This window comes from Pinus tabuliformis, chromosome J, assembly GCF_031772625.1.
Source record: "Pinus tabuliformis cultivar Carrire ecotype Pingquan chromosome J, CPIR1, whole genome shotgun sequence".
In the NCBI taxonomy this organism is placed as follows: domain Eukaryota; kingdom Viridiplantae; phylum Streptophyta; class Pinopsida; order Pinales; family Pinaceae; genus Pinus; species Pinus tabuliformis.
Genome location: NC_142295.1, coordinates 1,406,902,546 through 1,406,915,727, shown reverse-complemented (window position 1 = coordinate 1,406,915,727; position 13,182 = coordinate 1,406,902,546).

Here is a 13,182-nt window from a genome sequence, read left to right as displayed (position 1 = left end):
GACCCTTGTCGTTTTCTCGTGTGTCTCTATTTGGGTGGTACAACTACCTCTCATCTAGAGGCTCACTTTTACCCTCTCCCTTAGAGTAAGAGAACCTAGACACAAAGTTACATTACGCACTCACAAAGCATACTCACCTCACTTTCTTGAAGTTACAAGAATAACACTCTCATGTGCTAAGCAACAAGAGTTAAAGTAAATATTTAAGATAATAGCAATCAATCCATTGTACCGGATGACACCAAACATTGCGAGATCTAGTTGGGACTTCATACCGAGGAAATCCCCTAAATATTAACAAGTCCATCACCATCAACATATTGTTATATAAATTTTTTAATTAAATTATAATTCACTCATATTTGAAAATTATAATTTTCACCTACACCGTGTTAGGCCATTTAGGTAATCGCAATACAATCTTAATAGTAGTAGAGCATTAAATCACCTTTCTCTATGCAGAATTGTCATCTATTAAATATTGACTTAAATATGACCATCAACTTTAGCTTGAAAAGTTATATAATATTTTTTGAGATGTGAAATTAGTTTAGCTTCTCATACTTAGAAGAATTTTTACAAGCATGCAAGGTTATTTTACGGAAATGGCTTTAACGCGAATCATATTGCTAGAATGATTTTTAACTCGAATAAGATTGCAGGGATTTACCTACAAATAACTTGCTAACAATACAAAAGTAGTCCAAGTGACCTTATTAATAAATTTTAAATTTTATTGATTATTTATAAAGTTTTTAATAAATTTTGATTTTTATTGATTATTTATAGGGTTTTTAACGACAACGATTCAACACATCTATGTGAAATTGAAATTGAGTGTAGATGAATGTTCTGCACAATTATAATTGTAAGTAGAATTGCGAGATACCAACTAAAAATAAAGGAAAAAAATGTTTTAATAAAAGATTTACTATGGTTATAATTTGTATAGACTAATTTTTTTATTTATTTTTTCTAAAAAATTCTAATAATTAGACTGCTCTTTTTTCTATTTTCTCTCTTTCTCTCTTTCACACAAAAGGTAATTTTGGATATCCACACGCTTTCTCCTGTCATGATACTTCTCCTGTCATGATACTTGGTATATATATTATGTGAGCAACACAATCCTAATTATAATAGCTAGGAATTTTTATAACCCATTGATGTTGTTCTCTTTTGGTTCTTTTCCTACTTTACGATGCCCAAAACAAAATAATTATAATATCATCTACGAAGAAGTGTCCCATGGATGTTGTTCTCTTTTAGTACTTGATGTTGCATGAAACATGTTGAAGCTTAATTATGTTAGCGAAAGCAGAAACTATAATAAGATGGTTGGCCATCTATGTTTAGGTTATGATCAATATTGTTTTAATAAAATGTATTTATTTATTTTGATGAAAGTTAAGATAAAGTGTTTTATTATTAATAATAAAAATAAAAGTAAATTATAACACTACTACAATGAAAGCATTTTTAAGACATTTTTTCAAGACAAAAAAATCTTTTATCTTAAAAAATTACTTTTTATTTTACTTATTTTACATTAAAATTTAATATCAATTCAATTGTCTTAAATATAAACTTTAAGACAAAAATAGGTTGACACAAAAATATTTTAAGACAAAACTTTATATATAAGACAAAAATAGTTTAATACAAAAATATTTTAAGACAAAAGTAGTTTGAGACAACAATATTTTAAGACAAAACTTTATATTTAAGAGAAAAATAATTTAAGACGAAAATATTTTGAGACAAAACTTTATATTTAAGACAAAAGTAGTTTGAGACAAAAATTTAAAGATAAAACATTATATTTAAGACAAAAATAGTTTAAGACAAAAACAATTTAAGACAAAAAAAAATTTAAGACAAAACTTTATATTTAAGACAAAAGTGGTTTGAGACAAAAATATTTTAAGACAAAACTTTATATTTAATACAATGACAGTGCGCCCTAAGTCGGCCAGCTTGTAGACAACTCTTGTCTTGCGCCTATACAGAGGTTTTTATTTTACTTACCATTCACGTTATCTAATATAAAGACAACGATTTGTTGGGCTCTTTGTTTTGTGGGGGTAGTCGACTAAGAAGAATGCGACAAGCTTTACTGACAAGATTTCTTGGACATCAATTCCTCTTCCGTCTCTTTCATATATGCTGATATGATTAGAGACAACTTGTCTATTGTTGCATTCGGCACTACTACATGGAGGGGGACTTTAAGACAATTTTTTAAGAGAAAAGAAATATTTTGTCTTCAAAATTTCAATATGAGGCGATAGTAAAAAATGATAAAGGTAAAGGATTAGGGGTCTGCCTACTAGCATTCACTGAGTGGTTGGTTTACCATGGTTGTGAAGTGATATTCAACGAAGGAAAAACATTCCTGAGACACATAGCCACAGGCAGGTGAAGCAAATCGGGGTTCATGTGAAGAACCTATATAAGCGAGATGTGGAAGACTATGCTACATTAAGCACTAAGGCAGAGAAAGTGAAGGTCGCGATGTTGATGAACTTTGGCACAAAATACTTGGTCATTTGTATCATGGTACCTCGAATATTATAGAACAAATAACCACTCGCCTCTCCAAAGGAGCATTTAAGCAATAGGGTATATGCAAAGGATGTACATTGCAGAAGTACATAAAATCCACATTCCATGATCATGACAACAAAGCACATGCAGTCCTAGAAAGGATCCACTATGATGTTTATGGACCTTTCTCGACAACCTACACTATCAGACACAAATATTTTGTCACTTTTATTGATGACTTCTCATGGAAGTGTTGGATATTCTTCACGTGGAATAAAGATGAGACATTCTTTGAGTTCGTAGAATTCAAGACACTAGTTGAAAAAGAAGCTAGCAAGAAGGTGAAGGCTCTATTGTAGAGGCTGCAACACCCTCCAAAATTTTGGCCTGCACTTAAATTTCATAGTCTACTATGGATATTGTGATCGATCGTTCCTTAGTCACTTATTGGTAAGTTCATGATCTCAAGCTCCCCTTTTCAATCTTAAGCGTTGTTCATGCTTTTATCTTTACATAGAATGTGTCATCTTTGGGCATGGGTGTAATCGCTTCTCATGTAAAGGGAGGTTTGTTTTGCTTCAAGGGGAAATATTTATGAGAATGGGTTGTCCTCACCACATAGAAATGTTTAACACTCATTTCACACACTCTTACAAAAGTGTCACCTTTATCCTCCCAAAGTCTATAATCGGAGCCATAGTTGTCGTAAGCTGCCATAAAGGTTGTTGCATTAAGTGAAGTATGTGTTATATGTTCTGGATGGTCTATGTTGTATCGATAAGTTTTCAAGTGTGTGATCATAGTGAAGTTTTACCACTATTCACATAAGTTTCACTGATCCCACACTTAGCTAAATTTCAGAGTTTCCTTAGCAACCTAGCCTCATCCAACTTTCCTAAATTACGCACTTCACATATGTAACCCTCTAGCTTTTCCATTGCTTGTTTGAACCATGCAATGCATAGAAATCCCAACCTCCCTTACCATTCAAAAATGCACAGTGGTTTCCTCTAGTGTCCTTCCCTCAGCTGGAACCCACTATCTCCAAAAATTGTGCAGTTTTGTCCCTTGACTACCCAGTCTGCCTTGCATTGTGAAATTGCATAGATGTGTCTTCCAAGGGCCTCTTCCCATAGTAGTGCCTTACATACTTAAACTGTGTACATGTGTTCTCCTAGGGCCTCATCCCGCAACAGTCACTGCCCATTGAAACTACACAATTATGTCTCTCACGGGCCACAAAGAAAGATGAAATGATAAATGACTCTCAAGGAGCTGAGGAGAAAAATAAGTAGACAAAGAAACCCAAGGGATGATAGAATATTAGGACTGCATGAAGGCTCCATCTGATGCATAACCCTTTGGAGGCTAGGTATGGAAAACAAAGCACATCTTTTGAAATACACCTCTTAATGTAGCTTAAAAGTTTGTTTATCATTGTCGTATCATTCCGTCTTCAATGACATTCATGGTTACAAGAACTAAAAGTCGTTCCATGTGTTTGCTCTATATGTCTTGCTACCTTTCACTTGTTTATTACATAGCTTAGAAGATGAAGAGCATTACCACTTGTTTATTTAAGCTACGGAGGTTGTGACCAACATGATCTTATGACTAACCAGGCATGATGCAAGGCATCCTAAGTGGGATGAAAGATGTTTGATGATACGTATGTAGTCAATACACTCCTCTGCATTACTCCTTTGCATTAATCATTGCTTTGTATCTTGCATGTACCCTCACCGCTTGTCAGATTTGGCTACCTACTGCCAATAGTCTCTTAGCTTTTTCCTGACAAAGCAGGTGAAGGAATTTCCTTCAACCTGATTTCTTAAAGGTTCTTCATAGAAATTATAGAGCTAAGAGAAGGATATGTGGAATCTCACTATCAAACTCTTGAAAATACTTTGCATGTTTGAATATATCCAAACAATTAAGCTACTACTCAACAACATTGTCAATCTGGGAAGACTTAAGAAAGATCACATCTATAGATATTATAAAGTTCTTATTCACTTCATCATAGAGATGGTATGCTTTGGAGGTATGAGTACCCAAAGAAGATACATTTGTGACTCCTTGCACTGAGTTTTTTAATCTATTCCTTAGGTATGAAGGCATAATATGAGGAACCAAAAACCTTGAGATGCCTCACCAAAGGAATGTGGCCATACCACATTTCATAGGGAGTCTTGTTTCTAATAGCAAGAGATGGACACCTATTATTTATATACACAACACATAGAACCACATCAGCCCAAAACCTTATGAACTTAACATGTGAACTATGCCAAGTTCATAGTGAAAGTAATACATTCCAATGAACTATGTGTTGAAAAATGTAGCAAGAAATTCTCAATTTGATTTTTCCTTGATTAAATTGAAAAAATTTGAATTTCCACATCAACAGACAACTTGGATGATGTTAACTTGTGTGACATGGCTTGTGTCACCTAGTTTACTCAATAAATTCAAGTTGGAGGAGTTAGAGTTCAGTTCTGCATATGCGATTGCTAATTTGTAGCAATAAAGGTCAATTATCTCAGGTTGTTGTTAGTTAAACTAGTTCTAACTTTTGGAGGAACTAGTGGAAGGTCATTTAAGCAGTGGGACTTTAGTCAAACTCGGTGATCATCTAGTTAACTGATCAATCAACCCAAAATAGTTGGGGCATGAAGAGAAGTCAAGTTCCCTAATATTGGTGGAGATTCGAAGGTAGTTTTAATTTCTTGTAGCTCACATAGTTGCAAGAACTTGCTATAACCATAGTGGAGGAGGTAGCTTGAGTAGGAGCTTCTTGTGAAATTGGAGAGGGAATGATTGTTGGTAGCATTAATAGCCTACCAACAATTTGTTTTGCACCACATTTCAATGTTTTGGGCATGGTTTTTTAGGGTGGATAATTTTTTTTTTTTTATGATTTTTGGTCATGCATGCTCTCACTAAGTATCTTGGGAGGTTTGTAATAGTTCCTTGCATGCACATTCTCACTAAATATGTTTTGGGATGTCTGTATTAGGTCCTTGCAAATTTCTATTTGCCAAGGTTTAACTACTTATGATCTTAGGTGCTCAAAACAATTCGATAGTTTATGGCACTTTCCAAATCACCATTCCTGAAAGAATCCAACAAAACGACTTTAGAGGAAGATGAGAAGGGAAAACTCTTATTCGAACTAGCCTAGAAATAGTGGAATTGGTTGGTCCCAATGGTTTTAGAGTTGTACCAGTCTAGTTTGGTGATTCAGATTGGCTAAGGTTGGTCTTGTATTGAACTGACCTTAAAACACCAAAGTCACTAGTTCTCTAATAAACTGACCAAATCTAAAGAATGTAGTGAAACATAGCTAATGACCACCAAATAATAATTTTTAAATAAAAAATTACTTAAAAGGAAAAAAAAATTATTAACTCGAGGGCCCTACAAAACCTAACCCTAGTAATTAATGGTAATATTTAATTTTTAAAGTTAAAGTAAAAGTTCACATTCTCCTTATCTTTCCTTTTTGAAACGAAAGATAAGGATAATGTCAACTTTTACTTAAATTTTTAATATTAACATTAATTGTTTCCAGTTGTTTCAAAGTGGTTCCAACTTCATTCAATTTTGAGAAAGTCAAATTTTAGATCCCATTCAAAACTTAGTGGTGATTGTTTGAATCGCTTCTTTATAATGAGTCCTAGACTTTGACTTCCAATTTTTCTGGTGCATTTATTGCATTATCATATTCCTCGTGAGACTTTGTAGCAGAAGTTGATCTTTAATCCATTGCAAGCACTTGACCTAACTTAGGGAACCATTAGCTACCCCTCCCAAGTTGCTCCTCAACATTGAAATTTTCTTTTTCAGTAGACATTCATTTTATCCATTAGATCATTTATTCCACTGTGACAATCCAACAACACCCCTGCTAGCATATGCTTGACAATCCATCTCATCTTTACTACTACCTTATAAACACTCTTAAATCTTGTGTCTCCAATCTAAAAGAGGAAGAACTAGAAAGGGCCTTCTTGGCCCTCTTCACAACCCACAATATGTTTAGCTTCTCTTTTGTGCTTACACTCTAGTCTTCTCACAGCTTCAGAATGGTGAGTCTTAAACACAGTCTCATGATGTCCATTTAGGGAAGCATAATTCACCCTTTCTTTGAATCAAATTACCCCCTAGCATTCCCTTTACCTTTACATGCAGGCATATATTTTCCTTCTCGATGACTGTTAAGCTTCCCATCTCTATTTCACCTCCCTCTCCTACCCTCATGAACCTGATAAGCCGAATTTAACCAATCTCAATGTATCTGAGATAAACAATCCATCCAAATAGGTAGATTGAGTAGAGACCCTTTTAGAAACTAAATCCATCCCTCCAAAATTATATATCCCTCCCCAACAACATCATCATGTTGAGTTCGAGATCTATCATTCCCATGATCACTATAAATTTCCGAGTCCTTCACTTACATATTTGGTAACATCATCATTCAGATCACTTATACTTTGTTGTGTTGATTCTTGTGTTATGATTTCCTTTAATGTAAATATCTCCCTAGTAGGCACGAGTAACCAAATTCAATTTCTTATTGAACTCTTGCGTTAACATACTTAATTTTCATTTTGACCTATTCGGTTTCAAATTCTTGTGCGGTTGGTTTACTGGTTGACTACTAGCATTCACCAAGTGGTTATTGATGATCATAGTTAGTATAGAGTGAATGTTGGACTTTGCCTTGAAAACCAAGCCCTAAGAATAAGAAATTATCATGGAACATTTCAGAGCCCATACTAGTGGAAGGCCAATTGTGAAGTGGGACTTTAGTCAAACTCAGTGATCATCTAGTTAATTGATCAATCAACCCAAAATATCTAGTGCATGGAGAATTCGAGTTACCCAACTATGGTGGAGATTCCAAGGCAATGTAACATCAATTGTAGAGTAGCCTTGAGTGTATAGGTTTTGCATGTAGTCACATGATCAACCTTGGGAATTTCACAATCCATTTTGTAAAATTTCCTAAATAATAGGGGCCTAATTTCTCAAGGAATTGTGCAAGGAAATATGGGTTCAAACAGAGGTAGAAACTTACTAAGTCTGGTTATAGCTTCATAGTGAGATGAGAGATAGGTTATTCACTTGCAGGTTGTGCTCAGTTGAGCAAATAAATTGCAATACATTTCTATTCATCATATTAATGCAAGCAGAGATTGGGGTTTTTAGCATATTTCTTTCCTCGGGAAAAATTATGTGTGCATGTGTGTTATTTCTTATTGCATGTATGAAATTTTTGTTCTAAATTGTGAATTAACTTTGAGAGATCAATAGAGTAGGTTTGTGTCTTGTGATTTTGATTAAAACTTCATAAGTAGTTTTAACTCTACACCATAATTTCTACAAGGATGGGGTTACCGGGAATAGTGTCTATATAGAACTACTAATCCCACTAAGGCTAGTGGCTACCTTAGAAACAAACAAAGTAAAGACTACTTTCATTTTCCTTTATGAGAGATAGATGAGAGAAGAATAAAGGAGACCAACCTTTGTCTTGCACTTGGTTCCTTGCTCGATTCCTCTCTCTTCTGATAGTCCTTTGCTACTTGCTTCCTTGTATACCCAGCTTCAAAGAGTACCTGTAGAATCAAAGCAGCACAATACTATACGAGAACATGGATCTATTATCATAAACAATCTAGGATCAAATGTAAATTGACCATACAAATGCATAAAACATAAATCACACAAGAGTATGGAGGAAAACTTGAATAGCTTTATTGATAATCAAGAAAGAGCCAAGAGAGTTACAACCAAATGTTCTGACCCAGCATCATCCTCTCAGCAAGAAGAAGCCCTTCTTCACCTCATGACAAGCTTAGATCACCCAACACTATGATCTCACACCAATAAACCAGTAGCACTTCCTCACAAGATACAAAATTCCAGCCTCTGGATCTCTGGGATGAGGGATCCATATATAGATATCCGTAAGGGAGATGAGTCAGCTTTTGAGAGTTGATTAGTGTCTTCTCTCTGATAGTTCTTGATTCCACTTGGAGATTGATGATCTCTTACTCATCCTTGGTCGAATTCAGAGAGGCAAGTGTCACAGGAGAAGTTTCTGGAAGATTCCATGCTCCTCCACCTTGCGGATTGACACTGCCATTTGTCCCTTCTCGCCCATCACACCTCATAGAAGGGATTTTTGAAATGCATCGCACCTACTATTTGTATTTAGGTGGGATGCAACGCACTTTACCTATGGAGTAGGTGAAATGGTCTCGTTTTGACCAGTTCTAAGTAGTTTTTCATGGAGAACTTCTGGGAGAAGGTGTAATCAGTTGACCTTGTTCTTTTAGGTGTTAGAACAAAATTTTTAGGGACTTAAGAGCCCTTGGTTTATTGACATTTATTGATTGGGGTTGTAGTGCCCAAAAATGTCTATAACAGTTGCCCCCTAAAGCATGAGGTCGTAAATCTGTTGATGTCGGGTGAAATGCTTTATCATGAGGATCTGAAGTTCTTTCAAGCTAGAAGGAGACCTGTAATAAGATACAATACAATACATTATCTTCATAATATCTTCATGATCTAGCTGAGGCAGGCATTCCAATGCTCAACTTTATAAATTGATTTTCATGTACATGAGACAGACAATCGTCTGAGTGTAGACTGATGATTCTGGTAGAGCCATCATCCCTTAGATTGGATGATTATCTGTGCAGCAACGATGTACATTTGATGTATTTATTTTCCTGAATATATATCGCAGCCCGGATGGATGAAACTAGATCCGGGGTCTTCAATCTCGTTCGATCTTCACTCAAGTACAAGTCGATCCATGTGAGAGATGTTCTGGAGTCGAGCATGGAAAGACATTGCCTGATTACCAGCCAATGATGTAAGCTGTTAACAGGTGTGAGAGGAATCACCGATAATGATGATGACCCTCAAGGTACTACAATACAATTCACGTGGTGTGAATAGAGGAATTGGCGTCGAACACCACGCAAAATCTTTCGGTCGAAGGCCATTGATGTAAACCTGTCGCAGGAAGTGAGAAACTTGCCATTGAGGCATGCAAGCTTCAAAGTACTGAAAGGGTTGTTCCTAGATCGACTTCTTGGATAATGAGCTGATGTCGACAAGAAGCGATCCGTCATAGGAGGGCCTTCGTGAATCCCACATCAATGACATGGAACGGAGCAAATGATTTTAATGGAGGTAAAAATGATCTAATGATATACGGTTCAGGGTGGCGGTCATGAAAGAATGGAGTGAAGATGTATTATAGTGGGTGAGACACAGGTGAATTCTCTGAGTGACTTCTCTTGAACATATCGGTGACACTAACATGATGGATTGGTAGAATTAACCCCAAAGATGGATGGTGTGATGGGACCATGGTGTGATGTGACCGATGAAAGGAACAACCCAACCCAACTTGGATGCGGAGTGAAAGTGTCATGTTCAAGAGCGACTTGCTACCAATAAAGTTTCTTCAAGTTTTCTTCCCAATTTTTCCCCAGTCATTGCTGACCAGTACCTCTTTATTTTTGTCAAGCTTGAGGAGGATAACATATGCTTGTTCTATAATTTTCCCTTCGGGGAAACCCATCGCTATGTTTTAATGAGCCTAGTGATAGTGAAACTCGCTTTTGTCTGCTATGGACAAGTTTGTCGCTATTAGGTTTTAACGAGTTTAACGACAAAGATAACTCGGTCCTTTTCAATTTTAGAGAGTTTGAAAAGGATCGTAAAGGAAACTCCAAAGATCCTTTTTCGTCATCTAATCCCTTAAGTCCGAAAAAGTATAAAATAATACAGAAGGGATGAATTTTCGATACTTTTAATGAGCCGAACAAAACAAGCGCTCGATCTTTTTGTGTAATAATCCCTCAGGTCCAAAAAGATTAAAATTTAAAGGAGGGATAGCACTTCTGGTCACTTTAACGAGCTAGAGAGGCCAATGGCTTGGCAATCTTTTCATATTTTACGAGTCAGTTGAAAAGAGCTTAAAGGAGACTCGTCTTTGAGGAACGAGTGATAAATTCGGGTAGCAGCTGATTCCAGGTAAGGTTTCGAATTTCTCAATCACGACAGTGTTACAAGGATGGCTAACAGGATCACTCTTCATAGCTGTTCCTCAAAAGGGGTAAACAATCAAGTGGAGGTGAATGATTGGCCAATACAGAGTGGAGGTTATGATGAGAACATGACCAAGGCTTTAAAGGCTGAAGTACTACATTCACGACGGTTATTTACCAGAAATTGGTTCATTTTTTAATGAGCTTAAATGCTAGGGGAAACATTTGCTCATGACTTATGTTTATTTTTTAACGAGCTTGAACTATGTGCTAAAACTGCTCGATTATATCCAGTCTTATAATAAGGATGTCTCGTAAAAACGACATTGTTTCAAAGCTTTGCCCCACATCCTTTCTTTATGCAAGTTAGGAAATGACCAATCCTACGAGTTTAAGGGTTAGAGGTCCTACAAATTTAAAAAAATAAATGGTCGCTCTTCGCTCGCATGCCAAAAGGTTTGCATGCCCCCAGGTATAGAGACAAATTTCTAGGTTACCAAGAAAGTTTCATCCGCACCGCGGATAAAATTCTTTCTCAGCGATGTCTATCGAAATAGGCAAAGGGAGGTGGTGTCACCTAGCATAACCTTTATGAAAGTATCTTATTCTAGCCTAATCCCATTTTCCTAAACGGACGGGTGTGTCAGACTAGTCATATATCCCTCGTGGAAACCTACCCTATACCTGAAGTTTCCCTGCCGAAGTAGACCAGGGTGCATGCCCCCTAGCTTTCAATCATGTCCCCCGAATCACTCGCGCTCATCGAGCGGACGGACTGGGGATTGATGAGACATTCCTTATGTGAAGAGACCATTTAGGGATGGTATATAACTATTTTCTATGTGTGAACCGAGGAATGAAAGCTGGTCTACGAGCTTGACCACTCTTCCTTCATGCGGAAAACACATTACTCTAAAGAGTGAGGAGACAATTGCTCCCATGCAACAAATATAGTCTCGTCCAAGGAGTAGATTATAATCCAGGGGTCCTTGGACTACCATTACGTTTATGTGAACGGTTTTCCCTCTCAATGTTATGGGCACATTGGGAAGGATCCCTAACGGTCAACTGGTTCCTTTGTCAAAGCTTGTTAGATTTCTCATCTCAGGCAAAAGCGATGGCGAACCAAGCGCTTTCCAAGCAGTTGAGGAAAGGATACTCACGGAAGCCCCTTCATCTATGATGGTACCGGCCATGACCATTCTATACACTTGAGTAATGATTCGGAATGGTATACTAGCCGGTAAGCGGGGTCTGCCTAGTAGATTCCAGTCAAAGGAAACAACTAGGTTGCTTGGAGGTGGGACCGAATAGACGGTCGGGTATGAATCTGAAGAACTTCCTTCCTACAATAAAGGAACGGGTAGACTGCCCCCATGTTCAATGGAGTTTGTGTTTATGAAAAGAATTTGGACGGTGTCATCCTTATTCTCTTCGATGATTGTATCATCTGAAGAGGGAACCTCTGAAGGCAAGATCGGGTCAACTGCTGCCTCGACCTTTTGACTTTTGTCTGGTGTGGATTCAGATGGTTCATCTTCAATGATAGGAGCTTCGACCGACCACAAGGGCGTGTCAGTCGGATTCTCAACTAGTGACGGACTCGGCAGGAGTTTCTTATATCCAAGAGGAAGCCGTAACGGTGAAACCGGACGGTCGTCCAAAACTCTTTTAGCCTCATCTAAGAAGGGACAATGGTGGATGATATTATCGCCTTCACACAGTTTACAAGGAAATTTGCATTTTCCTTTTTGTCCAGGGGCTTCACTTTCACTAGTTGATGGTGTACTTTCAACATGATCACCAGAGGTTGACGACACCGGGTTGTGCAAACGAGGAGACCAGTCCCTTAAGATCTGAGGGATGTAAGGACAATCTCGATGATAGTGGTCTCCTTTGCAAATGACACATGGCGATTTAAGCCTGGTCAGTGTAGTGTGTGGATTTTCTGGTTGCCCCTTTTCGCCTTTGGCTCCTTCTTCTTCTTCTCTTTCTTCTTCTTTTCCTTCTTCTTCTTAGGTACTTGATTTTTGGCTTTACCAGCTTCATCAAGCGAAGAGGAAGGAGGAGAGGAAGAATTGGAAGAAGTAGAGGGTTGGGGGGTAACTCTGGAATCGTTTAGTTGCTGACTTGATTGTTCAGGAATCGCGGTGTTCTGAATGACAGAGCCATACGGGCAAGCCAATTGTCAATCCTGGAAGCGACAATGTGGCCATATGGGGCGCACCAACATCTCCCCAAGAGGAGAAGGGACTAGGATTTCCTCCAAGGGGAACTCCTTGGTTGGTGGACTCCATTTTCCTCAACCCAAGACCAACGTAGGAAAAGTGATGATTATTTCGTTTAAAATAAATTTTAGATGCTTTGACACAACTTGTTTTTCCAATTTTAAAGACTCGAGAAAAAACAAAAGATGACTCTAGTCGCCTTCGATTTTTAATGAGCCTGAAGTGACAAGTGCTTAGATGGACCTTTTTCGTTAAGGAGTCTGAAAAGGAATGAAAGGGACTGCTCTAGAAATATAGACAGAGGGATTACCAAACCAATCGCAAAACTA